The sequence below is a fragment of the Leucoraja erinacea genome, chromosome 6 (assembly GCF_028641065.1).
Source record: "Leucoraja erinacea ecotype New England chromosome 6, Leri_hhj_1, whole genome shotgun sequence".
NCBI lineage: Eukaryota > Metazoa > Chordata > Chondrichthyes > Rajiformes > Rajidae > Leucoraja > Leucoraja erinaceus.
The window spans coordinates 78850452-78877469 of record NC_073382.1 but is presented as its reverse complement, the minus strand read 5'-3'; positions in this window follow the sequence as shown (position 1 = coordinate 78877469).

Below are 27018 nucleotides of genomic sequence, written 5' to 3'. Positions count from 1 at the left end.
TTAACAGTCTGAAAAAAACATGAAAGTGCAATAAGTTCCTGCTTGGAACAAAAGTTTGCTTGGAACAAAAGAAAATAGTAGCGAAAGAGGACAACAATAGCTGCAGAACTTTCTGCGGTTCAGTGTTTTAATTAAATTATCTTAGAATAGTGAGTTAAATTTGGAATAGCGACCTTTAACTGAGCAGTAGAGTTTGTGACTATCCCTCAGTGGGATTAACACTGACATTTGCCCCTGTTTACACTAGAAACTGTGCTAAACCCAATTTGAATAGGATGTATTCATAGCCTTCCTTGGGGCTAAATTAAATGCTAATTAACAGTTTTCTACCAACACAGAACTTGCCAGAAGCTGTGTCAGGTTAACGCTGAGAAAAGTAAAGCAGTTCATTGGTCCCATGGTACGAAGCCCCCTAAAGACTGGGGATTCAGTTTACACGTGTGGATTCACGGACGGTGATAAGGTGAATGTGTAAATTTGTGGAGGCCTCTGTGGTCTTGGCTTGTTGTAGCTCTAATGATGGGACAGAATTCACAGGGAATTCATCAAACGTTAGATATTATTCAGGTGAGTTGAATTAGTTTTATCAATATGCAGGAAATTTTAGTTTAGAGATACAGCACAGAAACAGGCCCTTCGGCCCACCGGGGCCACACTGACCAGCGATCCCTACATTCTAACACTATCCCACCCACACTAGGGACAATTTCCACTAATACCTAGCAAATTAACTCACAAAGTGGAGTGTGGGAGGAAACCGAAGATCTTGGAGGAAACCCACGCAGGTCACGGGGAGACCGTACAAACTCCGTACAGAGAGCACCCGTATTCGGGATCGAACATGGAACTCCTGCACGTCAAGCACTGTAAGGGGGCAACTGCTGTGCCACCGTGCCACCCGAAGTTGAACCTGGAAATATTTGATTTCCTATACAGACCTGAATAAAATAAATAACATTGAGAATTTTTAATTAAGTTTGGCTCTTAGCCCAAATCTGGCTGAAACACAGCATCAGATTTTCAATAATTGGCAGCAATGATGGACTAGTTGCAAACCTAAAACAATATAGGATTTGTCATGAGGGTGGGTGAATGATGATACACAGTTTAAATGGAGGGTTTAACGTTGTTTGCAAAGATGCTTAGTAGCATATGGGAGGAACTAAAGTCGTTATTGTGAAATGATATCTGAGCGTGGCAATGCAATGTCTTTGCTACTTTGGGACTAACTTATACCCATAAACTAGAAGTTTCTGTAATTTCAAATAAGCTGTTCCACTTTGACCTGTTTTACACATTGTTGTTTGCCAACTGTCACTTGCTATATGCATTAACCAGAAAGATTGCACCTCCTAATTAAAATGCAAACTTTATGTAAATCAATCTACAAGTATAGTTTAATGTCATGTGTTACATTCAACGTGTAAATGGAGCAAATTAATCAGCAATTTTTCATTGGTATGCATGTAAATACATTTCATTCACCCTCAATAGTGTTAATTAATAAAATAAACGGGTAGCCAAATGTGAATCCGCTTTACAAGTCAATTTTCTCCACTCAGCTCTAAAATAGCGATTTTGTTAGGACTTACTCGTTAATTAAAGAATAATTTAATGAATACTCGTTAATCATCATTTAAAGAAAAATTATAAGTGCTTCCTATTTTATGATTTTAAATGTTCTGGTTACAAGAAAAAAAAGTTAAAAGGTCTAATTTTCTTATCCCAATTTTAAGATATCTATGTAATTAAAAGTCTAAACTTGATCGCCTGTTTGCACTCTATATCGATTTTAGAAAAAACACTACCACTTTTGGCCATCTTACTCAGTCCCCCTCCGGTGCAGAGGATTTCCCGCATCGATGAAAAATAGAAGAGTTATTAGTGTTTAAAAAATGTTGAGATTCTCTCTCTTGTCAATCACGCCATGAAGGCCATGCCCCTTCCAGTGGACAGGGGGAGGGACTATAAAACCCAGAACTGTGGGCGTGGCTCAGTCTCTGCAAGATGGGGGAGGGAGAGGTCACGACTCTCTGTCTGAAATGTGAATCAACTGAACACACTGAATGTCTAGTGAACTGTGAATGTGGTTTTATATGGTTTTTATGTGGGTTTTGTATGGTGTTTTATGTGGTTTTATGGTAGTTTCACCCTGCTTGAAATGGTATGAAACTGCATTTGAATTTGGTGGCCTTGCACCCTGCTTGAAATGGTATGAAGCTGCACTTGAATTTGGTGGCCTTGCACCCTGCTTTAAGTGGTAGGAAACTGCACTTAAATTTGGTGGCCTTGCACCCTGCTTGAAGTGTTATGGGTCTGCACTTGAATTTGGTGGCCATGCACCCTGCTTGAAGTGTTATGGGTCTGCACTTAAATTTGGTGGCCTTGCACCCTGCTTGAAGTGTTATGGGTCTGCACTTGAATTTGGTGGCCATGCACCCTGCTTTAAGTGGTAGGAAATTGCACTTGAATTTGGTGTCCTTGCACCCTGCTTTAAGTGTTTGGAAACTGCACTTGAATTTGGTGGCCTTGCACCCTGCTTGAAGTGGTAGGAAACAGCATTTGAATTTGGTGGCCTGGCACCCTGCTTGAAGTGGTATGGGTCTGCACTTGAATTTGGTGGCCTTGCACCCTGCTTTAAGTGTTTGGAAACTGCACTTGGATTTGGTCGCCTTGCCCCTTGCTTGAAATGGTAGGAAACTGCATTTGAATTTGGTGGCCTGGCTCCCTGCTTGAAATGGAATTTCAATGAATAGCCATTAGTCAACTGCTAGCTCACCAGCCATGAGTGAGCTGCCAGCACATCAGGCTTGAGTGACTGAGCTGCCACCCCAAGAATCCATTTGTCCCACAATGTTGACACTAGCCCTCTGAAAACCAGTCCCTTCAACCCACAACACCCATACTAGCATTCCAGAAAGCCCCCCCCCCCCCACCCCCCCCCCGGCTGACCACCAATATTGGAATATTGGAATTGGTGGAGAGGTGGAATATTGCATTGGGGGACCAGCCATCCCGTGTGAACATGGGACCCAACGCGTCCCACTTAGTCTAGTATTCTTTAAATTCCTTTATAGCAGACAGGTTACACCAAAATCTGATAATTCCAAGTGTTTTCAATAACGGGGGAGTTTATGCAACAGGTTCTATAGCATCTAGTGCTCCATAAGCACTTGAATTATAAAATTCAATTGCCCCATTATTTCCTTAATACTCTTTCACATTAAATATGTAAAAACATATGTTTAAAATTGGAATGTGTAGGAAGGAACTGCAGATGCTGGTTTGCACTGAAGATAGGCATAAAATGCTGGCGTAACTCAGTGGGGCAGGCAGCATCTCTGCGTAGAAGAAATGGGTGATGTTTCGGGTTGAGTCCCTTCTTTAGACTTCTGGGAATAATCTGGAGGACATGTTTTGAGTTAACAAGACTTTTATGAACTTTCAGTTAAATAATTTAGTTGCAAGTCCGTAGATATTCAAATTGGAGTGAAGGAATGGGCGACGTTTTGGGTCGAGACCATTCTTCAGGCTGATGTCAGGGAAGTGGGCGGTGCAGAGATAAAATGTAATCGCAGACAGTAAGACGGGTGGGAGAACTGGGAAGGTGAGGGGAAGGAGAGAGAAGTCTATGTTCATATCGCTGGGGTGTAAGCTACTCAAACAAAATATGAGGTGATGTTCCTCCAATTTGCTCTAAGATGGACTGAGCGGAGGTGTTCAGTGAAACGACCACCGAGCCTGCACTTCATTCATTCATCATCTTTGAAAACATTAGCGACGCAGTGGTGCTGGTTTCCGACGGGCATGGTGACGGATGCACCACACATCTCTGTCCTCCGTGCAGCTGGCAAGCTCCTCTTTTGTTTCTACACATGTGTCGTCCATCAACGTCTTCAGCATCGTCTTGATGGGTCACATCTTCAACAGTTGCATTCCCACTAGGACCCTGATCTGGTTCAACAATGACAAGCCCTGGTTTACAGCAGAAATCAGACAGCTCCAATAGTCTAAAGATGAGGCCTACAGGAGTGGGGATGCAGACCTCTACAGACAGGCCAAGTACAAACTGAGAAGAGGAATCGGAGCTGCCAAGGAAAGGTGCTGAGAAATTTAGGAGCAAGTTCTCAGCTAATGACTCTTCTTCAGTTTGGAAGGGCTTGCAATCACCAGTGACATGAGGAAAATCCTCACTCCTTGGACATTCGTCAGCTGACAAACAACCTGAATGAGTTCTACTGCAGGTTCGATAAACAGAAACTTAACCCTGGTACCCCCTCCCCAACCACCACTTCACACCTACATACAGCCTGGCTCCAGTCTGCAGAGACTGGACCCTTCCCCACCCACTGCTCCCCAACCACCACTTAACACCCAGTTACAGCCTCACTCCAGTCTGCAAAGACTGGGCCATCGGCCACTACCCACCCCATCCTTGCTGCCCAACATCAGTCTGGCCACTTCTCCATCACTAACAATAGAAATTGAGGAGGTGGAGAGGCTATTCAGAAGACAGAAAAGCTGGAAATTCCCAGGACCAGTCAATGTTTCCCCCTATACTCTCAAGCTCTGTGCCGAACAATGGGCACCGGTTTAAACAAACATTTTCAACCAGTCCCTGCAAATCTGTCTTGACCCTGCCTGCTTCAAAGTCTCCACTATTGTCCCTGTACCCAAATATACATGGATGACTATGGGCCTGTCACACTTACCTTTGCAGTCATGAAGACCCTTGAAAGATATATGCTGGCCAAGCTGAAAAAATATCACAAACCCCCTGCTGGACCCTCTGCAGTTTGCATCCCGGGCCAATAGATCTGTGGATGATGCAGTCAACCTTGGCCTGCACTTCATCCTCCAGAACCCAGACCACCAGAGGACCTATGCGAGGATTTTATTTGTTGATTTTAGCTTTGCATTCAACACTATTGTGCCAGAGCTACTACACTCCAAACTCTCAAAGTTGACTGTGCCTGAACCCTCTGTCGGTGGATCATCAACTTCCTGACAGACAGGAGCAGCAAGTGAGGCTGGGAAAGAACATCTCGGACCCACAGACACTCAGCATAGGAGCACAGCAAAAGGCCCAACAGAGGATGTACTTCCTGCGGCAGCTGAGGAAACACAACTTGCCACAGGCAATGATGGTCCAATTCTATACTGCCATCGTAGAGTCTGTCCTACCTTCTCCATCATGGTTTGGTTTGTCCGATCAGCTGAGAAGGTTGTTGGCTGCAACCTTCCCTCCATTGACAAACTGTAGACTGCCAGTGGCTGGAAGAGAGTGGGTATGATCATCTCTGACCACTCGCACCCTGGCCACAAACTCTTTGAAGCAGTTTCCTCTGGAAGGCGGCTCCGGACTGTCAAAGCTGCCACAGCCATACATAAAAACAGCTTTTTTTCCATGAGTAGTAGCTCTACTCAATAACCAAAAATCTGTAGCCTCCTTTTCCTCTGGTATTTTATTTCATTCACATGTTTAAACTATAATATTTTATTTTTAATGTTTTATGTGTCATTCTTAATTGTTACTGTATGTCGTGTTGTTACTTGCAAGCGGAGTACCAAGACCAAACTTGGCCAATAAACTTATTCATAGGTTCATTCATTCATGTGTGCATGCATGTATGTGTGTGCATATGTGTATAAACGATGTGTATGTATTTGTGAGTATGTGTACATGTACACACACTGAACTTTTTTTTCTCTCTCGTTTATGATATTGTTTGTAGTGCACAATGTTTACATATTCTGTTGTGCTGCTGCAAGTAAGAATATTATTGTTCTATCTGCGATCAATGACAATAAAGCACTCTTGACACACAAACTGTTCTCTGTCAGTTTGCCTTAACCTGCAATTCCTCAATCTTTCAGAGACTAAGGTGTCTCCACCTTAATCTGCCCTCCATCTCCCTTGGGGACAGATAATTACAGAAATCCACTACCTTCTGAGAACAAACGTTCCCATGGCCTACAGTTTTAAAAGAATGGCCCCTTATTTTTAGCTATAAGCCTTAGCTGATAAGCTCTTTTCAAACCCCTTCTCAAATTTGTGAATAAGGTCAGACCCTATTCTGCTAACTGCAAGGAATACATACCTAAACTGTCAGGCCTCTCTTGATAGGAAACCATTGTCCAATATTACTATATCCTTTATTAAGTAATGAGACCAAAACTGTGCATAGTGTTCTGGGATAGACACAATGCTGGAGTAACTCACTGGGACAGGCAGCATCTCTGGAGAGAAGGAATGGGGGACGTTTCGGGTCGACATGTCTGAAGAATGGTCTCGACCCTAAACCTCATCCATTCTTTCTCCAGCATTTTGTGTCTATCTTTGGTTTAAACCAGCATCCGCAGTTCCTTCTTACACTCAGTATTCCAGGTGCGGCCTCACCATGCAATGCTATTTGTTTTTTCAACTCCTTATTTATTGGCCCTGCCAGTTAACTTTTTAAGATTCATGCACTAGAACACAGAGCATGCTCTCAGCATCACTAATTAGCAGTTTCTCTTCAATTAAATAATAACCCACACTTTAATTCCTCTTAACGAAGTGCATGGCCTGACACTTTCACAAATTAAACTCAATGTGACTGAATTTCCCCCAAACACTTAATAGAAACATAGACAATTGGTGAAATAGTTGTCCATTCGGCCCCCCGAGCCAGCACCGCCATTCAATATGGTCATGGCAGATCATCTAAAATCAGTACCCCGTTCCTGCTTTTTCCCATATCCCATGATTCAAGTTCAAGTTTGCATCTATTGTCAAATGAACGAATTAAGGTACAGTAATATTTGAGTTGCCATGCAGCCATACAATTAAAAGAACACAATCCACGATAGAACTTAACATAAACATCCATCACAGTGATTCCTTTAGCCCTCAGAGCAATATCCAACTCCCTCTTGAAAACATCCAGTGAAGTGGCCTCGGCTGTCTTCTGTAACAGAGAATTCCACAGATTTACAACTTTCTGGCTGAAAAGGTTTTCCTCATCTCAGCCCTAAATGGCTGACTGCTTATTCTTAAACTGTGGCCTCCTGGTTCTGGACTCCCCCAACATCGGGAACATTTTTCCTGAATCTAGCTTGTCCAATTCTTTAAGAATTTTATATGTTTCTATAAGATCCATTTATAATCTATGTGCCATTACAGAATCACACTGCCCTCATCATAATGTGCCCGTCCTCCTATTTTCAGATGATCAGCAAACTTGGAATCCTTACAGTATATTCCATTCCCTTCTTCAGGTCAATAATGTAACTAGTAAACAAATATAGGTCCCATTGGTACCCTAGAAGTTAAATCCCTTCAGCCTGACAATACCTAGTATGCTTTCAATTTTTAATTCATGCACCAGCCTCTTACGCCTATAATGCCTTTTCAAAATCTAAATGCATTGCATCTACTGAGTCTCCTTAATCAGCTCTCCCTGTCATATCCCCAAAGAAATTGAGCAAATGTGTCAAACATAATTTACCTTTCATTAATACATGTTGACTGGGATTTATTACATTCATCTATCCCAAATGATTCATTTTTTTCCTCTTGAATCATTGACTCCAGAGTCTTTCAATAATAGATGTTAAACCAACTGGCCTATGGTTTCTCGTCTTCTTCCCTTTTTGAAGTAGAAAATCACATAGGTTGTTTTCAAATCTTTTAGTACATTCTGGGAGTTTAATGAGATGTTTAAAAAAAAAAAAATCAAAACATGGGTCCAGTTTCTCTGCTGCCACTTCCTTTACAAGTGTTGGGTGCAGACTATCAGGTCCTGACAATTTTTAGCCCCGTGAGTGTCCCCAACACTTTATCCTTTGTGATTTGGATTGCTACAAGTTCCTTCTTGCTATTTGAAATTAAGTCTGTTATCTCTGGAAAGACCGATCCAAAAAAAAACATACCTGCCATTTCTTTAGGTATACAAAAAAGCTGAAGAAACTCAGCGGGTGCAGCAGCATCTATGGAGCGAAGGAAATAGGCAACGTTTCGGGCCGAAACCCTTCTTCAGACCATTTATTTGTTGACTTTGTTAACTTTCTTTGTTAACTTACCAGTTTTATTCTCCAGATGACCTATACTTAACAAAGCCACTTTTTTATGAAGAAGGGTCTCGACCCAAAACGTCACCCATTCCTTCCCTCCAGAGATGTTGCTTGTCCTCTTGAGTTACTCCAGCATTTTGTGTCCACTTCCTACTTACAGTACATGTTCATGGAAACCCTTCGCTGTTGGTTTTGATATCACTTAAATACTTCCTCTCAAAATCAGTTTTCTCCCTATGATCTTTCATGAGTTTCACTAAAAGACAATCCTGCAGGATCTCACTGTCTGCAGCAGAGACTTCATGTTAAATTCAGCATATTACATTACCACATGAACTAGCCACTGAGATTATCAGGAGGACTTTCCTCCATGAGGTACATACATAGGCTGACATCTTGGTAATCATACCTGTACCTTGTGCACGTTCATCGATTCTTGGGGGCCCTCTGCTTTGATGAGGACACAATGTTCAACTACCGAATTGAGGTCCTTATTTAGTAGTCTTTAAAGGAATTCAAAGTGCTGATAGGTTTGGCAGCTTGCAACCCAGCGGTATGACTGAAGAAGGGTCTTGACCCAAAACGTCATCCATTTCTTCTCTCTAGTGATGCTGCCTGCCCTGAGTTACTCCAGCATGTTGTGTCTATCTTTGTTAAAGGTTGGACAGATAGACACAACATGCTGGAGTAACTCAGAGGGACAGGCAGTATCTCTGGATAGAAGGAATGCGTGACGTTTCAGGTTGAGACCCTTCTTCAGACTGAGTCAGGGAAGAGGGAGACACAGAGATATGGAGGGCAAGGTATAAAAATGAGACATCAAAGAGGACGTAGTTCCAAGGAAAATATGTTCCTTGCTTGATAATTTCTGGCTACTGATTCAAAGAGATGTATTTTGACATTATCTTTTGCATAGCTAAAATTTGAGTAGTCTTCCAATAATGAACTGACAGTTCTCGCAGTATATCTTTTGTTATCTTGTGTTAAAAGGAGACCCTTTCAGACATGAGAGGCTTAGAAAGGCTTCCCTCTGGTGTTGAGCCTGAAGTTTCATCCAAAACAGGGCAAGCAGGTCAAGCAGATAGATGGCATGAAGTAATCGCAGTTTGGTAGTGGGTCGAGAAAGGCAAATATGCGATGTTCAGCAAGTAATTTGCAAAAGGAGAGGTGCAGTGGTTACACTAGTCTATCAGTAAGCCAGAGGTTTGTAATAAATGCAGGAGAATTAGTTCAAATCCCACCATGGAAGTTATGGAATTTAAATTAATTTAATAACTTCTGACCAAAGATTATTCTATTAATCATGGAAAAGAACCATGCAGGGTATGAAATGGGTAACTAATCTCATTCTTAATGGCGGCATGGTGGACCAGCGGTAGAGCTACTGCCTTACAGCGCCAGAGACCCTGGTTTGATACCGACTACAGGTGCTGCCTGTATGGACTTTGTACATTCTCCCTGTGACTTGTGTGGGCTTTCTCCGAGATCTTTGGTTTCCAACCACACTGCAAAGACGTACAGGTTTGTAGGTTTATTTGCTTGTTATTATTAGTATAAATTGTCCCTAGTGCATGTAGGATAGTGTTAATGTGTGGGGATCGCTGGTCGGCACGGACTCGGTGGTCTGAAGGGCCTGTTTCTGCGCTGTACCTGTAAACTAAACTAGCAATTTTTAACTGGCCTGTTTAACTTAAATTGAGTGTCTAATTTTTAGTGTCTGATTTTCATTTTAACTATCAACAAGAGTGGTATTTGTAGGAAACTGCTCAATAACTAATGGCAAGTGTAATGAGTGCAATTGGAAGCAATTAAGCAAATTTGTCTACAGATAAAAACAAATCATGCAATCCAAATTGTGATGATTTATAAAAGTTATTACAGGTGTCTTTGCCATTGTTCAAAGTGATGAATTCTATTTCCAAAAGCCCCATGAATGAAGAAGAATATGGAATGGGCAGGTGGATATTTAGTCACACATAATCTCTTTAACAGTACATGCCTCTGAGCAAAAAGAAAATACACTCCGTTCAAGGTCTCAGTTTCCCCCTGCTCATAATGCAACATGTTATTTCTGGCACATTGAAATTGTTCAGAGTAGTAAGATTAAACGAGAACTTACCAGTTTGAAGTTTGATCTTTATTTTATGAGGAGTTACGTTAAGGGAATACCTGAAGAAGACCCCATCCAGGTGCACACGCTTCAATCTTTAAAGCAGCGGTGTGAAATCACAGATGATAATTTCCGAAGCATAATAGTAAGCTACGTGAGACCAACATAACTTACAGTTGATCTTTATGAGGGTGGGAGCGGAGGACACAAAGTCCCTCAACGTAACTCCTCATAAAATAAAGAACAAACTTCAAACTGGTAAGTTCTCATTTAATCTTACTATTTCACTTCAGAGTCACATGAGTGACTACGTGAAGATTTTAAAGCTTCTGTGATTTTATGCCGTAGATTCAATCCAGGCGTCTCACTGCATTGATTGACTCTAAATGAGTGAAAACAATCAATAATATACAACCATAACATTAATGTAATCAGTTACTGGTTTTTATTTATCATAAAACATTTTTAGTCCCCTTTTTTTATCACTGGGGAACATTTAATACTGAATCCAAAACAGCACCACCAAATACACCAGGGTCTGTAAGTTCTTTATGGTAATACTTGTGAAACATCCGTCGTGGCCGCGAGGATGTGGTCTATTGGAACGTCCAAATTCTTGGCCGCCGATGTTGCCGCCCCCCTGATGGAATGAGATTTAAATTTGTCAGTGTTAATCCCTGCATCCAACGGCACCTTCTTCAGCCACCTGGAAATAGTCTGTACTGACACTTTCTTATGTGTTTTTTTATGGCTGATAAACAATGCTGATTCTGCACCTCTTAAGTCCTTGGTGGCCCCAATGTAACATTTTAAATGTGCCACTACATATAGTCTTGGATCCGTAGGATATGCTGCAAAGACCAATTTGCACCCCGTGACTCCTGGTCTGCTCTGTTTGAGTAAATCTTAGACATAGAATGTAATTGCCTCTGTTGTCATTCCCATTCTGTCTATACGTAATTTATGTAATGTCTGTACTCTTTGCGCTGAAACTAATGCCATTAGCATGACTACCTTCATGGTAATTTTGTCTAAAGACAAATTTGAAATGGGACTCCATTCCCGAAGTAATATGAGCACATCCCTCACATTCCAGATTTCTGTATATCTGGGTCTGGGATGTTTGGCATTGAAGATTCCCTTCATGTACCTACAGACCAAGGGGTTTTATCCTAGAACCTGTTGTTCTGATGCTCTCCATAAATATGTAGAGAGGGCACTCCTTGCAGTATTGATCGCACTATAACTTAAATTTCCATCAAAATGTAGTGTTGACAGAAATTCTAAAACATCTGAGATGTCTGCAATGTGGTATGAAATATTTTATCTTGAGCAAAACAACTCCCATTTCTTAATGTAAGAAATGTACTGCTTCTGGGTACTATCCCTCCAGGCTACTGCAATTACATCCATAGTGCGATCTGATAGTCCTCTTCCGTGATATGGCCTTTTTAGAATCAACAAATCAATACGATCATGTAAAGGATGTAAATCACAAGTTACAGGGTGCACGTGTGTTTTTTTGTCTTGGAATATGTATAAGAGGTTCTGTGATCATTTTTAGCACTAGTGGGTACCATGGTTGTGTAGGCCAATCTGGGACCACCAACAATCCTGAAGCATCATCCTGCTTGATCTTTTGTAGAAACCTACTAATAAGCCAAAAGGGAGGAAATGCATATAAAAACATTCCACCCCAATTTAGCGAGAATGCATCCACCGCTGTTGCACCTGGATCTGGATCCCATGAAACATATTGAGGCAATTGGTGGTTCAGTCTAGATGCAAACAAGTCAATTTCTGGCCTTCCAAATTTTTCAACAATGTTATAAAAAATGTCACGATTTAACATGCATTCTGTTTTATCATTAGATTTTCGTGACCTGGTATCTGCAATTATATTGAATTTACCTGGTAGGTAAATCGCCAAAAGCCAAATGTTTCAAATAATACACCAGTGCCAGATAACGTTTGCCAATCTGTCAGAAGCTTCTGACTTGATTCCACCCATATGATTGACATATGCTACTGCCGTAGTGTTGTTAATCTGAACCTTCACGTGCAGATTTTGCACGTTAGAACAATAAGCTTTAAGCCCATGAAATGTACTTAATAATTCCAGATAGTTAATTCCATGTGCTTCGAGCAAAGGTTCCTCTTCCACATTCCATCTACCTCCACAGCTGGTAATGGTATCAGTAGCGCCTCAACCTAGCGCACTTGCATCAGTCTGTAGAATGGTAGCAGGTGATTCATCCTGAATTTTACTGGAAGAATAAGAAACACTCTTAATCCACCATTGTATATCAACAATTGCTGTTGCTGATAATTGCATGGGCCTATCAAAATGTCCCAAATGTCTTTTTAATGCTTGTACCTTTGCTCGCTGCAGTTACTGATAATGCAGTGGACTGAACTGCACAGCTGGAAATAAAGCGATAAGTTTGCCAAGTAAGCTTGCCACTTGCCTAATTGATGGTTGATGCTCTGTAATGAGTTTGTTACAACCCTCAATTAACTGCAGCTTTTTATCCTTGGGTAAAGTTACTATCATGTGTTCTGAATTAATAGTGAACCCCAAGTAATCAATTGTTTTATTTGGAGACAGTCTATATTTATCTGGATGTAATAAAAAGCCCAGCCTTTGAAATATGAGCTTGACATCTGATACTGATGCTTTTCTTGTAGCTTCAGTATCACCCACAATTAAAATATCATCCAAATAAGCCATTACCAAATGGCCCTGGGCTCTTAGCAATGCTAGCACTGGTTTTAACAATTTTGTAAACAGTCTAGTGGCTGAGGTTAAGCCATAAGGCAATGCTTTGAACTGCCATCTTGATTCTTCCAGTTAAATTTCAAATATCTTCGGTCATTACCATGCACAGCCACAGAGTAATATGCATCTTGCAGATCTATGCTGGCCATATAGCTTGAAATTAGTTGCATAGCATTAGTAAATGTCTCCATTTTGAAATGTTTATACTGTACAAAAGGGTTAAGACCTGTTAGATCAAGGATAATTCTACAACCACCATCCTTTTTTGCTCTAGAAAAAATACTAGATATAAATTGGTGGTTTTGATAAACTGTCTTTTCAATAACCCCTTTCCTACTTAATATTTCAAGTGCTACTTGAATGTTTCTATTCTCTTCTTTAGAGAAAACATGCATTCGCTTTGGAACATGTTGAGTAGGAGGTTTCAAATGTTGGTAGAATTCAATTGTGAACCCCATAACACTGCACAGTCTAAATGCCTCAGATGTTATTTTTCGTCATTCTTTTAGGAAGAATTGTAACCTTCCCCCAATTTGCGAATGTGAAACATCTAATATGTTTCTTTCAGAACCAGACCCATCTACCTCAGGGTTTGCTGGTGCCACATGTTGTACCTTGCCCCTTGTGGGAATGCCATGTCCCGCACGTCCTGGAGCAGTGCACCAATAACGTGTATATGGGTACGAGCGACTTGTTCTTTCACCAGCTCCAGCCACCCTTGGGTATGGATATTGCCTTTGAACTGATTTGCCAAACATCAGTGGTTTAATCATCCCCACGGTTTTTGCTTCTTCATTCAGGACTTTCACCCTTTTGGCTAGATCTTCTCCAAAGAGTAAGTTCGGCAATTGTATACTTGATGGTTTACCGAGCCCTGCAAACTTAGGATGTATGTTAGGTCTTCGGATGACACTAAGCTGGGGGGCAGTGTTAGGTGTGAGGAGGATGCTAGGAGACTGCAAGGTGACTTGGATAGGCTGGGTGAGTGGGCAAATGTTTGGCAGATGCAGTTTAATGTGGATAAATGTGAGGTTATCCATTTTGGTGGCAAAAACGGGAAAGCAGATTATTATCTAAACGGTGGCCGATTGGGAAAGGGGGAGATGCAGCGAGACCTGGGTGTCATGGTACACCAGTCATTGAAGGTAGGCATGCAGGTGCAGCAGGCAGTAAAGAAAGCGAATGGCATGTTGGCTTTCATAGCAAGAGGATTTGAGTATAGGAGCAGGGAGGTTCTACTGCAGTTGTATAGGGTCTTGGTGAGACCACACCTGGAGTATTGCGTACAGTTTTGGTCTCCAAATCTGAGGAAGGACATTATTGCCATAGAGGGAGTGCAGAGAAGGTTCACCAGACTGATTCCTGGGATGTCAGGACTGTCTTATGAAGAAAGACTGGATAGACTTGGTTTATACTCTCTAGAGTTTAGGAGATTGAGAGGGGATCTTATAGAAACTTACAAAATTCTTAAGGGGTTGGACAGGCTAGATGCAGGAAGATTGTTTCCGATGTTGGGGAAGTCCAGGACAAGGGGTCACAGCTTAAGGATAAGGGGGAAATCCTTTAAAACCGAGATGAGGAGAACTTTTTTCACACAGAGAGTGGTGAATCTCTGGAACTCTCTGCCACAGAGGGTAGTTGAGGCCAGTTCATTGGCTATATTTAAGAGGGAGTTAGATGTGGCCCTTGTGGCCAAGGGGATCAGAGGGTATGGAGAAAAGGCAGGTACGGGATACTGAGTTGGATGATCAGCCATGATCATATAAATGGCGGTGCAGGCTCGAAGGGCCGAATGGCCTACTCCTGCACCTATTTCTTTGTTTCTATGTTTTCTATGTTTCTATGTCTTATAGCACTTTTACGAATACAGTTTATTTCGAAGTGTGCAATACACATTAGTACCAAAACATCCTGTTGTGACGGTGTCACATGTCATTCCTCCAGGTCTCTGGCAAACGCCGTAATACTTGACCCCATTAATCTCAGCACCCGCTGTAACCTCATTTCTTGTGCGAGTACTGCGGTGCCCAAATAACCCCATATTACACTGTTTACTGCTGGGACTGCTAGCATTGCGCAATTCTGCGGGATTTCATATTTATTGATAGTCTCATCCATCGTTAGTTCTTCTAACTGATGGGAAAGCAGGTAATTTATAGTTGCTGCTATTTATTCTGCCAATGGTTGTCCCTTCAATCTGGAACTTGAGAATGTTTGGGCCAGACCTGGTACTTTGAGCTCTATTATTGGGCTCTGCTCCTCACATGATTCATTATCCAAATCTTCTGGATATTCCTCCTCGTAGTGCGGTTCACCTGGTATTTCGTCTTCAGGTGTTTCTTGTGCTGGCTCTCTTATAGGCCTATGCTTAGTAAACCCTTTGTCGGGTATCACAGGCTCTTCCATAGAACCATACTCTGGCAGCCCTTTATTGGTTGCTGCTAACGCTGGATCTCCTGTAGACCAACACCTGTATTGTCTTTCTTCAGCCATTTCTGGTGCTGGCTCTCTGCTCTTTTTCATAAGGCATTTCTGGTGCTGGCTCACTTGTCGGCCAACGTTTCCCAGGACCTCTCCTGGGTGTTCCATACGCTGGCTCTCCTGTAGGCCCGCTGTAACGGTACTCCTTCTGGAGTGTACCTTTGTAAATCATTTGTAATTCCGACTCATCTGAGTCTACTGGCCAGTTTGTTTTCTTTTTGGCCTTACACCCTATAAGTGTTTCAACGGTACTTTTTTCTACCATTTTTGTAGTCGCTGGTTTTTCTACAGCAGACTTTTTAACGGGGCGCCCGCTACTCTCAGACACTCTGTCCTCTTGAGTTTTAGCTGTGGTGCGCTTGCCTTTACTTTTCCCACATTTCTCCATATTTTAGACTTGCCTGTTTCCCCAGCACACAGTGTACACGGAAGAAAAATGGCCTGAAGTGAAAGTAAAAGTACATACCTTTAGGTTTTCTTTTACTCATCGCTTGGAGGGCTCTGCTCCTTCCGATTCAGATTCAGATTCAGATTCAATTTTAATTGTCAGTGTACAGTACAGAGACAACGAAATGCATTTTAGCATCTCCCTTGAAGAGCGACATAGCAAACGATTTGAATAAAAAAAAAAAATAATAAGTGTCCGGGGGGGGGGGTGGTGATTGGCAGTCACCGAGGTACGTTGTTTAGTAGAGTGACAGCCGCCGGAAAGAAGCTGTTCTTCGACCTGCTGGTTCGGCAACGGAGAGACCTGTAGCGCCTCCCGGATGGTAGGAGGGTAAACAGTCCATGGTTGGGGTGAGAGCAGTCCTTGGCGATGCTGAGCGCCCTCCGCAGACAGCACTTGCTTTGGACAGACTCAATGGAGGGGAGCGTGGAACCGGTGATGCGTTGGGCAATTTTCACCACCCTCTGCAATGCCTTCTGGTCGGAGACAGAGCAGTTGCCATACCATACTGTGATGCAGTTGGTAAGGATGCTCTCGATGGTGCAGCGGTAGAAGTTCACCAGGATCTGAGGAGACAGATGGACCTTCTTCAGTCTCCTCAGGAAGAAGAGACGCTGATGAGCCTGGAGCCTGAAATGCAGTCGCAGTTGCTATGCGTCTGACGATATGACACGTGTGCGCCTGGATGGGGTCTTCTTCACGTAGTCACTCACGTGATTCTGAAGTAAACATAGAAACATAGAAATTAGGTGCAGGAGTAGACCATTCGGCCCTTCGAGCCTGCACCGCCATTCAATATGATCATGGCTGATCAACTCAGTATCCCGTACCTGCCTTCTCTCCATACCCCCTGATCCCCTTAGCCACAAGGGCCACATCTAACTCCCTCTTAAATATAGCCAATGAACTGGCCTCAACTACCCTCTGTGGCAGAGAGTTCCAGAGATTCACCACTCTCTGTGTGAAAAAAGTTCTTCTCATCTCGGTTGAAAGCTCGGTTAAAATCAGGCATTACAGCACAGCAGAAACAGATTCAGAGAAGGCCACTGCAATTCTTGTTCCTTCTGCCAGGTGAGTATTTAGTTGTAATAAAGTTAAAAGTTTCATGTATCCTATTGGGAAATACACTATAGTCGTGTGCATGCTCTCTTAAAGATAGGGACTTGGAACTTGAACCATGTAGCATCTGTTTTTCTGGCAGTTCATATTACGCTGATGAAGACTCTTTGACCAGACATGTTAACCCTGTTTCTCTTTCCACACAGACGTTGTCTGATATACTCAGTACTTCCAGAGCTTTGTATTTCTGTTCCTGCTTCAATTGCTTTTCCCTTTATGCATCCCAGGATGGACTCGCTGGTGAACTTTACAAACAGCAGCACCAAAGAAATTAAGCAGCTTGTTTGAATGAACAGGGACAAATAGTAATCCTACTGTTTGCTGAATATTGCTGATTGTCACCATTTGTATCATTCATCAAGCTAGGACCAACACTCCTCCACCCCTTACCAATACTGTGGCTATCAAAGCCTGATCCCAATGAAGACCATGGCTTTGGCTCAATGTGATTCCATACTCCTTGACTTTCAGTTTTCCTCACCTTCTGGGGCTAACCATAACTAGTTACCCGAGGGTCATTATTAACACTAACATTAGCCGTAAATCTCAATGGTTACTTCCATTATCTGCTGCTATTTTCAGCTAATTTCTGACACTTTAAAATGATCACGGAAAGATATTCAGGGCGTTTCAGACGTTACACATTAATGCCCCTGTCCCACTTAGGCAATTTTTTAGGCAACTACAGGCGACTAGGCTATCACCACATGGTCCCGGGGTGTCACCTGTATAGTCGTGAGTAATCTCCTCAGTCGCTCAAAGAGTCGTAGCATTTTCTGGTCGCAGCTGGATTTTGAAATGTTCAAAACATTTCGGTGACAGTTGGCGACCGTGGGCTTGTCGTAGGTTGTCACCAGGAAGACGTAGGGTGTCGCCGGTGCTGACTTCGGTGAATTCCATTGGCGACAACCTACGTCAACCGACAACTGAATTGTCTTCAGTTGTCTTCAGTTGTCGCCGACAGGGTCGTAGTTTGGTGTAGCTTGTTGGATGTAGGTTGACTTCGGTTGTCATAGATTGTCGCCTGTGTGGTCGTACGTTGTCGTGGGTGAACATCCCAATGGGTCTGGACATAGCTGGACGTCGACTAGGTGGTAGGTTTTTGTAGACATTGATGTAGACATTGTCGTAGGGGGTATCCAGTTGTCCATTTGTTCGGCAACCTGCTACGACTATGACGGTCGCCGGCAGTCGCTGAAAAAATCACCTAAGTGGGACAGATCCTTTAAAAGCTGCATGCATTTCAACAATCCAAGTGGAAGAGTATTGGACTTTGAAGCATTGGAAGGGTTTTCATGAACAGTTTCATGAAGCCAAGCCTCATGGTAAGTGTCAGACCATTCCACTTATAGAATTTGCTAATGTCAATGGCATTCACTACATTGCTGTTCAGTGTGTAAACATAAGAAGTTCACAGGTACTCGGGAAACTGTGACGGGTACATCCTATGCCAATTCTTTATACCGCAAGATGTTATTTTAGTTCATAAAGTCACAGGTCATTCAGCCCATCAAGTCTACTCCGCCATTCAATCATGGCTGATCTATCTCTCCCTCCTAACCCCATTCTCCTGCCTTCTCCCCATAACCCCTGACACCCTGCCACTTTGTTGGGAATCTTACATGATTGCGGCTTGTTTTCTTAGTGAAATGTATCTCTTCAAATCACTATTAATTTCTAACAAAGCAACTAGAAAATGATGGTCTATATATATTCTCACTCTAGCACTATTCTTAAATCAAGCTACATGAACAATCCATGTGCTGATATCTTAAACATTTAATCCCTCTGCTGTCAGCTTAATGATCCCACTGTACGCACCATTTGCAAGGAGCATAGTGGTACCTCACTGAGAATATCTTCACAGCACTTGCCAACCCTGCAGGATTTCCTCCACCATTTTTTCCTCCAAGAAACATAATGCTGACTAGGAAATGTATTTTCAATTTTTCATCTCGATCAAAAAATTGGCTTACCGGGTCCATGCCGACCAGTGATTAAAATAACATTAACACCATCCTACATCCACCAAGGACAATTTTTATATTTACCAAGCCAATTAACATACAAATCTGTACGTCTTTGGTATGTGGGAGGAAACCGAAGATCTCGGAGAAAACCCACACAGGTCATGGGGAAAACGTACAAACTCTGTACAGACAGCACCCGTAGTCAGGATCGAACCCAGGTCTCCGGCACTGCATTTGTTGCAAGGCAGTAACTCTACCGCTGCACCACCGTGACCGCCCATGGAAGTTCTGCAATAACTTCTAGTCTTCCCATTAACATTCACATTCAGGTGAGAGAATAGAATAAATCAATAAATAATGCAGTAAGCACATTCTGATGAAGGGTCTCGACCAAAAGCGTCACTTGTTTCTTCTCACTTACTGGAGGTAGCAGCTATGTAAGATGGTAAACAAGCTGGGGACAAGCTGTCATTGAATAAATGTGGGCATCGGTATAGGTTGTGGCAGTAATCCAAAACTCTCCTGAAAACATCCTGTCCGCCCTGGATCAGATGAGCACACATTACCGGCTGTGAAACTGACCACAGATGCTGGCAAACCCTTTGCCTCTGAATTCTTCCAGGAACAAATCATCTCCAAATGGACTGCACATAAATATATACACAGAATGCAAGAGTAAGTCAGCGGGACAGGCAGGTCTGAAAGAGGGTCTCGGCCCGAAACGTTCATCACCCATTCCTTCTCACCAGAGATTCTGCCCGTCCCGCTGAGTTACTCCAGCATTTTGTATCTAGCTTCAGTGTAAACCAGCATCTGCAGTTCCTATCTGCACAAGTTGTATGAGGGAGGACATGAATGGAAAATTAATAGAGGGGTTCCAATGCCTTTTCAACTTGCATTGGCAAACAGCTCAACAGATTCAGGGAAATAATTAACTTTGTCTGTCTATCTGTCTCACATGCACACACAAACGTACATGCATGCACACACACACACCTATGCACACGCACTCACATATGCACACACACAATTTGCATGCTTAATAGTTAGGCTAATTTAGATGTTAAATACAGCTTGGGCAGGATATTGAATCATCTTTCCCTTCAAAGAATGTCCTTCATTGTAATTAATGCAAGGGCAAAGCAAAATCTATGATGTGTTCTCCCACGACGCCAAATAATTCAACGTGAAAAATAACATAAACCATTCAGAGATATTTAAATCAAATATTTAACTCTGTACAGCTACATATATATTGCTGACGATAGCTAGTCGGTATTGTTTATCACATTACTCTTTCATCCTTATTAAATATTATCCTAATCTGAAAATATAAAGTGCCAGAAGCTGGCATATAAAGAGTTTCCAGAAAAAACGTTATATGCCGGAGAGGCAGCAGATCATACTGCATCTGTTATTATTTGAGATCTGACATTTTTATCAGAATTGGAAAAGAGTGGAAATAAGTTAGATTTAAGTTATAGTGACGGTAAGGTCGTGATGAATAGGATAAAATAATACAGTATGTCTGATAAGATGAGGTCTATTAATATGTATTTTGAAAGCTTTTTCTTTAGTTTGTATTATGTGCAGTTTATAGCAGAGCTGTGGGTGATGCCCAGTGGGTCATCTATACCAATGGAGAAAGAAAAACTAAGTCAATGTTTATTTTAGTTTAATTTAGAAACAGCGCGGAAAAAAAGTAACTTTAGGCCCACTGAGTCCGCACCGACCAGCGATTCCCGCACATTAAAGGGCCTGTTTCACTTGGCAATTTTTTTTGGCGACTGCCGGCATTATTGACGCGGCGTGAAGCGGTGTAACATGGCGTAACATGGCGTGATGTGGTGTAAAGTGGCGTGACGCTGCATGATGACGTATTGACGCATGGTGTTTCCTCAAGTGTCACACCATTTTTTTTGTCCCAGCTGGATTTTGAAATGTTCGAAATATTTTGGCGATACTGATATGACGCCGGCAGTCGGCGAAAAAAATCCCCAAGTGGGACAGGCCCTTAACACTATTCCGCACACACACTAGGGACAATTTATATTTATACCAAGACAATTGACCCACAAACCTGTACATCTTTGGAGTGTGGGAGGAAACCAAAGATCTCGGAGAAAACCCATGCAGGTCACGGGGAGAACGTACCAACAAGCACTCGTAGCCAGGATTGAACCCGGGTCTCCGGTGCGGAAGGGTAGTAGATCTACCTCTACGCCACTAAAACTTAATCCTCAGACTGAGTCTGAAGAAGGATCTTGACAAGGATATCGACCTCTAGTATTTTGTGTCTATCTTCGTTTCAAACCAGCATCTGCAATTCCTTCCTACACATGTTCAATAGGATGTTACCTGGTTTGGAGACTATTAGTTAAAAAACAAGTTGTCATACTTAGATTGTTTTGCTGGAATATAAGAGGATGAGGGGTGATGTGGTAGAAATAAAGATAATTATGAGAGGCATAGAGAGGTACTGGTCAGAGCCCTTTTCCCTGTGTGGAAATATAATTTAGAGTCATAGTCATAGAGTGATACAACGTGGAAACAGGCCCTTCAGCTCAACTTGCCCACACCAGCCAACATGTCCCAGCTACACTAGTCATACCTGCCCATGTTTGGTCCATATCCCTCCAAACCGGTCCTGTCAAACTGCTTCTTAAACGATGGGTTAGTCCCAGTCTGAACTACCTCTTCTGGCAGCTTGTTCCATACACCCACCACCCTTTGTGTGAAAAAATCACCCCTCATGATTCCTAATAAATATTTTCCCCTTCACCTTAAACCTATGTCCTCTGGTTCTCGATTCACTTACTCTGGGCAAAAAACTCTGTGCATCCACTCGATCTATTCCTCTCATGATTTTATACACCTCTATAAGATCACCCCTCATCCTCCTGCACTCCAGGGAATGGAATCCCAACCTACTCAACCTCTCCCTATAGCTCACACCCTCCAGTCCTGGCAACATCCTCGTAAATCTTCTCTGTACCCTTTCCAGCTTGACAACGTCTTTCCGATAACATAGTGCCCAGAACTGAACACAATTTCTCTAATTGTGGCCTCACCAACAAAAGTTTAGAGATACAGTGCCCTCCAGCAATCCCCGTACATTAACACTATCCTATACCCACTGGGGACTATTTTTACATTTACCAAGCCAATTAACCGACAAACCTGTACGTCTTTGGAGTGTGGGAGGAAACCGAAGGTCTCGGACAAAGCCCACGCAGGTCACAGGGAGAACTTACGAACTCGGTACAGAGAGCACCCGTAGTCGGGATTGAACCAGGGTCTCCGGTGCTGCATTCACTGTAAGGGAGCGACTCTACCGCCGTTCCACCTCCCAAATTCTATACTCAAGTTCTATTCTTGTTCTGTCCAGGAGGAGATGAGATGGGGTCCAGATGTGTGGGGCATAGATTAGATGCAGTCAAGGCCTCTCTCCATCGCGATAAAGGGAAAGCCACAGTTCAGGAAGAAGAACGGTATTTCATAGGAACGTAGGTTCATAATTGATAAAATCATAATTGAACAATGCATTGAAAATGGAGTCTGTATAGGAGGGGAAATTAAGTCCTTGCAGGAGACAGGGTGAGAGGACATATGACCAGGGGAGCTGTGACGGTATGTGGACATGATTTGAATGTTTGTGACTAATATATTTTCTGAGGTGGAGACAGAGAGATCCAGAAGGGAAGAAAACAGTCAGAGATGAACATATGAAAATGTAATCAAGTGGAAAGGACTTCAAAATAACAGCAATTTTGAGTTCTAGATGTGAAGCAATCATAAGAATATGAATAATTAAGGATCTGAAATTAATATTGGCATTGTCACCCTTTCTGTCAACCATGAAGTAATTTAAAAGAATAACTAATAAGGAACTTAATTTCAACCACATAATCATTAATTTAGATATTATAAAATCTGTCACAAAATGCTTGTTGGTAAGGAATTGCACCGCCTGCGAAAATATTATTAAAACAAATAACGTATTTATATTGAACATTTCATAACCCTAACATATTTCAAAGTGCCTTAGAGGCAATGGAGTAATTTTAAGTGGTCACTTCCATAACATTGGATAAGAAATGATTTACCTTCCTACATCCCTGAGCCTTTTTACAAACTGCAAGGTGAAAGTCGGGATCATGGTGTAATGCTTTTTACTTGATTGGATGAAAACAGCTCCAAAACTGTAAAATGAGTTTGACAAACTAATTCACTTAAGTGGGACCCCATTGGCGATCCTAGACTCCATTCTCTCCGCGAGCAGCGTACATTGGCTGCGCTGAGTACATTTCTGGTGTTCACTACACACAGAACCTCTTATTCAGAGTAGGAGAATCGAGAACCAGAGGATATAGGTTTAAGGTTAAGGGGGAAAGATTTAATAGGAAACCAAAGCCCCTGTCCCACTAGGGCAATTTTTTCGGTGACTACAGGTGACTAGGCTGTTGCCACATGGTTGCGGGAGACACCTGTATGGTCGTGAGTAGTCTCCTCAAGTCACCTAAAGAGTCGTAATGTTTTCTTAGTCACAGCTGGATTTTGAAATGTTCAAAACTTTTAGGCGACTGTGGGCTTGATGCAACTGTCGTAAGTGCCATCGCTGGTTGTCGCCAGGATGAGGCAGGTGGTCGCCAGGTGGCGTTGGTTGGCGCTGGGTGCTGACTGGTGAATTCCATTGCCGACCACCTCTGTCAACCTACGTCAACCGGTGACAGGTACCGGCGACTGAATTGTCTTCAGTTGTCTTCAGTTGTCACTGACAGGGTCGTTGCTTGTCGTAGCTTGTCGCGGGTGGACATAGGTTGACTTTGGTTGTCGCCTGTGTGGTCATAGGTGTGGTTGTAAGTGAACGTCCTAATGGGTCTCCGGTTGTCGGTAGCTTCATGTTGACTAGATGGTAGGTTGTCGTAGCTTGTCGAAGGGTGGTGGTCCAGTCGCGGCTTTTTCAGTGACCTGCAATGACTGTAACAGTCGCCGAAAAAATCGCTTAAGTGGGACAAGCCCTTCAGGGGCGACTTTTACACACCAAGGATGGAGAATGTATGAAACCACCTGCCAAAAGAAGTAGTTGAGGCAGGCACTATCACTACGTTTAAGAAACTTTTGGACAGGTACATGGATAATACAAGTTTGGAGGGATTTGGACAAAATTCAGGCAGGTGGGACTAGTGGAATTGGGGCATGTTGGTTGGTGTGGGCAGTTTGGGGTGAAGAGCCTATTTCCACACTGTATCTATGATTCTCTGACTAATTAGTTTGACTTGCTACAGATGCAAGATAGAAGATGCCACAGAATGTCTAATGTAGGAAATATTTGCGATTATGGTGTTGTTGTGAGGTTAGTTTAGTCTGATTTCAAGGAGGGCATTAGTTACATATCATCATAATACCTCTAACATTGGATACTAATACTAGTTGCTCAATATCATATAATTTGCAGCGATAACATTCTTTGACTTGTTGAACATAAAATTAGAGTTCTAAGGTATTAAAACCTTATTGTTTAGGATCTACTTCTTCATGCGTATGGCGTGCACAGCCTAAAGTTGCAACTTGTTCTATTTGATCTTCTGTTTGTGCACGTCGGGATGATTGCATTAGTCAAAACAGGGTGGACCACGTGAAGGTTGCAATCTCCCACCCCATTGTTTTGGATCAAGAATGAGAATAAGAATAAAAGATTCAGAATGGATTCGAAAGCACTCTGTGGGAATACAGAGTAGTCTGTTTTAATAGAGCTATTAGTTATTGCCAGGTGCAAACCGTAAATGATAAGCTGTTTGTATATAATCGCACTGACAATGGGAATTGACTCATTAGTTCTTCCGGTTCTGATAAGGAATGAACAATTGACTTTTAATTCTGATGAAGGTCTTTAATTAGTTTACTGTTCATTTTAGCTTTTTCTATTGGACTGCTGTGTCTGTGGAGTCTCAAATGTGTGTATTCTCACATCTAAAAGCTGGCTTCAGTACATGTGCATTAATGCAAGCCTTTTCCTGTAATTCAATACATATTGGATACAAGTTCCTTCCTAAGACCAAACAATCAGCCTGTGAAAGCTTGATTCTTTAGCTCCATCCTGTAGCATTAGAGGGTTTGTCTAAAGCATTAAAAGATCAATTTGAACTCTGCATAAATCTGTCTACACACATTTTTATCAGGGAGATGAAACGGCATATGTTTATAGTACATCTATCAATGGTTATATGTTTCACAGACTAGAATGTTTGTTTGATGTCTAAGTGGCTGTGAGTGTAGACCTATTAATTATAGAAATAGGCATATAATACTCAGCGTAGGTATCAGTGTTAATGCAGGAATGGGAAATTGTTTCAAAGCAATGTAAAAATCTCTTTATAGAAATTCTTTACAAATTGCATTGTCAAACTGTATTCAAGTTGGTATAATGAAGGAATAGATTATAGATAAATATTTAGATGGTCTGTTCATTAATTTTTAATAATTTCATTACAAAGACCTCCTTAGTTTCAGTTGAAGATTAATACCACACACTATAGTATTATCATGAATTTATCATCAATTATCATGAACTTATTTATCTTATGTCTCATTAGAATCAAATGATACCAGGTTTCATTCAGATTTCATATTTTTCTTTATTATCTTTCCTTTCCTTGCATTATTCTTGTTGCCATTGTCTAGCAAGGCAATGATAATGCTAACACATTCCATAACCAACAGCAGGGAACTACAGAGAGCAGTACATGGGAGGTCGTCTTCTCACGTCTTATGCGAAATGCCAGCCTAACGCTCACAGAGTTGCTAAGCCATCCTACACATTAACAGTAACAATAGCCCAATGGAGCAATGAAATGCAGCACTGCATCTCACCAATGCAATGGCCAGGATATTACATTAAGTGGTGTTGTTGCACCATGAAGCCATTTCAAATGAATGGAACAAAATGCTATTCCATTGGCATTTGAATTGAAATGTAGATGCCTATGTTGTATTGTTGAAGGAAATCATTAATTTTTTTTAAATGACTTCAATTTTGTAAATTTTGGTTAAAACTGATGGATGTAAGAACATAAGGAATGTTCTGATCTTTTAAGCATGTAAGAATGTTAAGCTAGCTAAATGGATGCAGAATTGGCTCCATGGTAAGAAGCAGATGGAAGCTGAGGGATGTTCTTCATACTGGAGGCCTATGCCTATGACCAGAGGTGTGCCTCGGGGATTAATACTGGCCACATTGATGTTTTCATCAATATCTACGATTTAGCTGAGCATGTACAAGGCATGATTAGTGAATTTGCAAATGATACTAACATAGGTAGAGGGCCTATAACATCGAGAAGCCGCAGTCTCCAGTAAGGAAGGGGCCGATTCGGGCAATCCAATCGACAGAGTCGGTTCCATCCATGCCGACGTCAGAGCTTCAATCATCCCGATCAGAAAGCCTGCACAACGGGTCATCCATAGCGACGACTGCGGAAGGTCAAGGCCCCAAACACGGGTGAACAAAAGGAGGAAGACTGACTGAACTTTGCCTTCCATCACAGTGATCACTGTGGTGGATGTTTATGTTAAGTTCTATTGTTCCTTTTAATTGTGTTGTGTTCCTTTAATTGTATGGCTGCATGGTAACTCAAATATCACTGGACCTTAATTGGTGCATGTGACAATAAATGTGAATCTGAATCTAAATTCATAGGTTCGAGAAGCAGAATTAGGCCATTCGACCCATCAAGTCTACTCCACCATTCAATCATGGCTGATCTATCTTTCCCCCTCAACCCCATTCTCCTGCCTTCTCCCCGTAACCCCTGACATCCGTACAAATCAAGAATCTGTCAATCTCTGCCTTAAAAATATCTATTGACGGCCACCACAGCCGTCTGTAGCACTGAATTCCACACATTCACCACCGTTCGCCTCTCAGCTTAAACATTTACACTTCCTTACCCTGTGAAAAAGCCTGAGACCCTCTATCTATCTATTCTATTGATGTAACCCCCCCCCCCCACACACACACCACACCACACCACCCACACCACACCACACACCCACA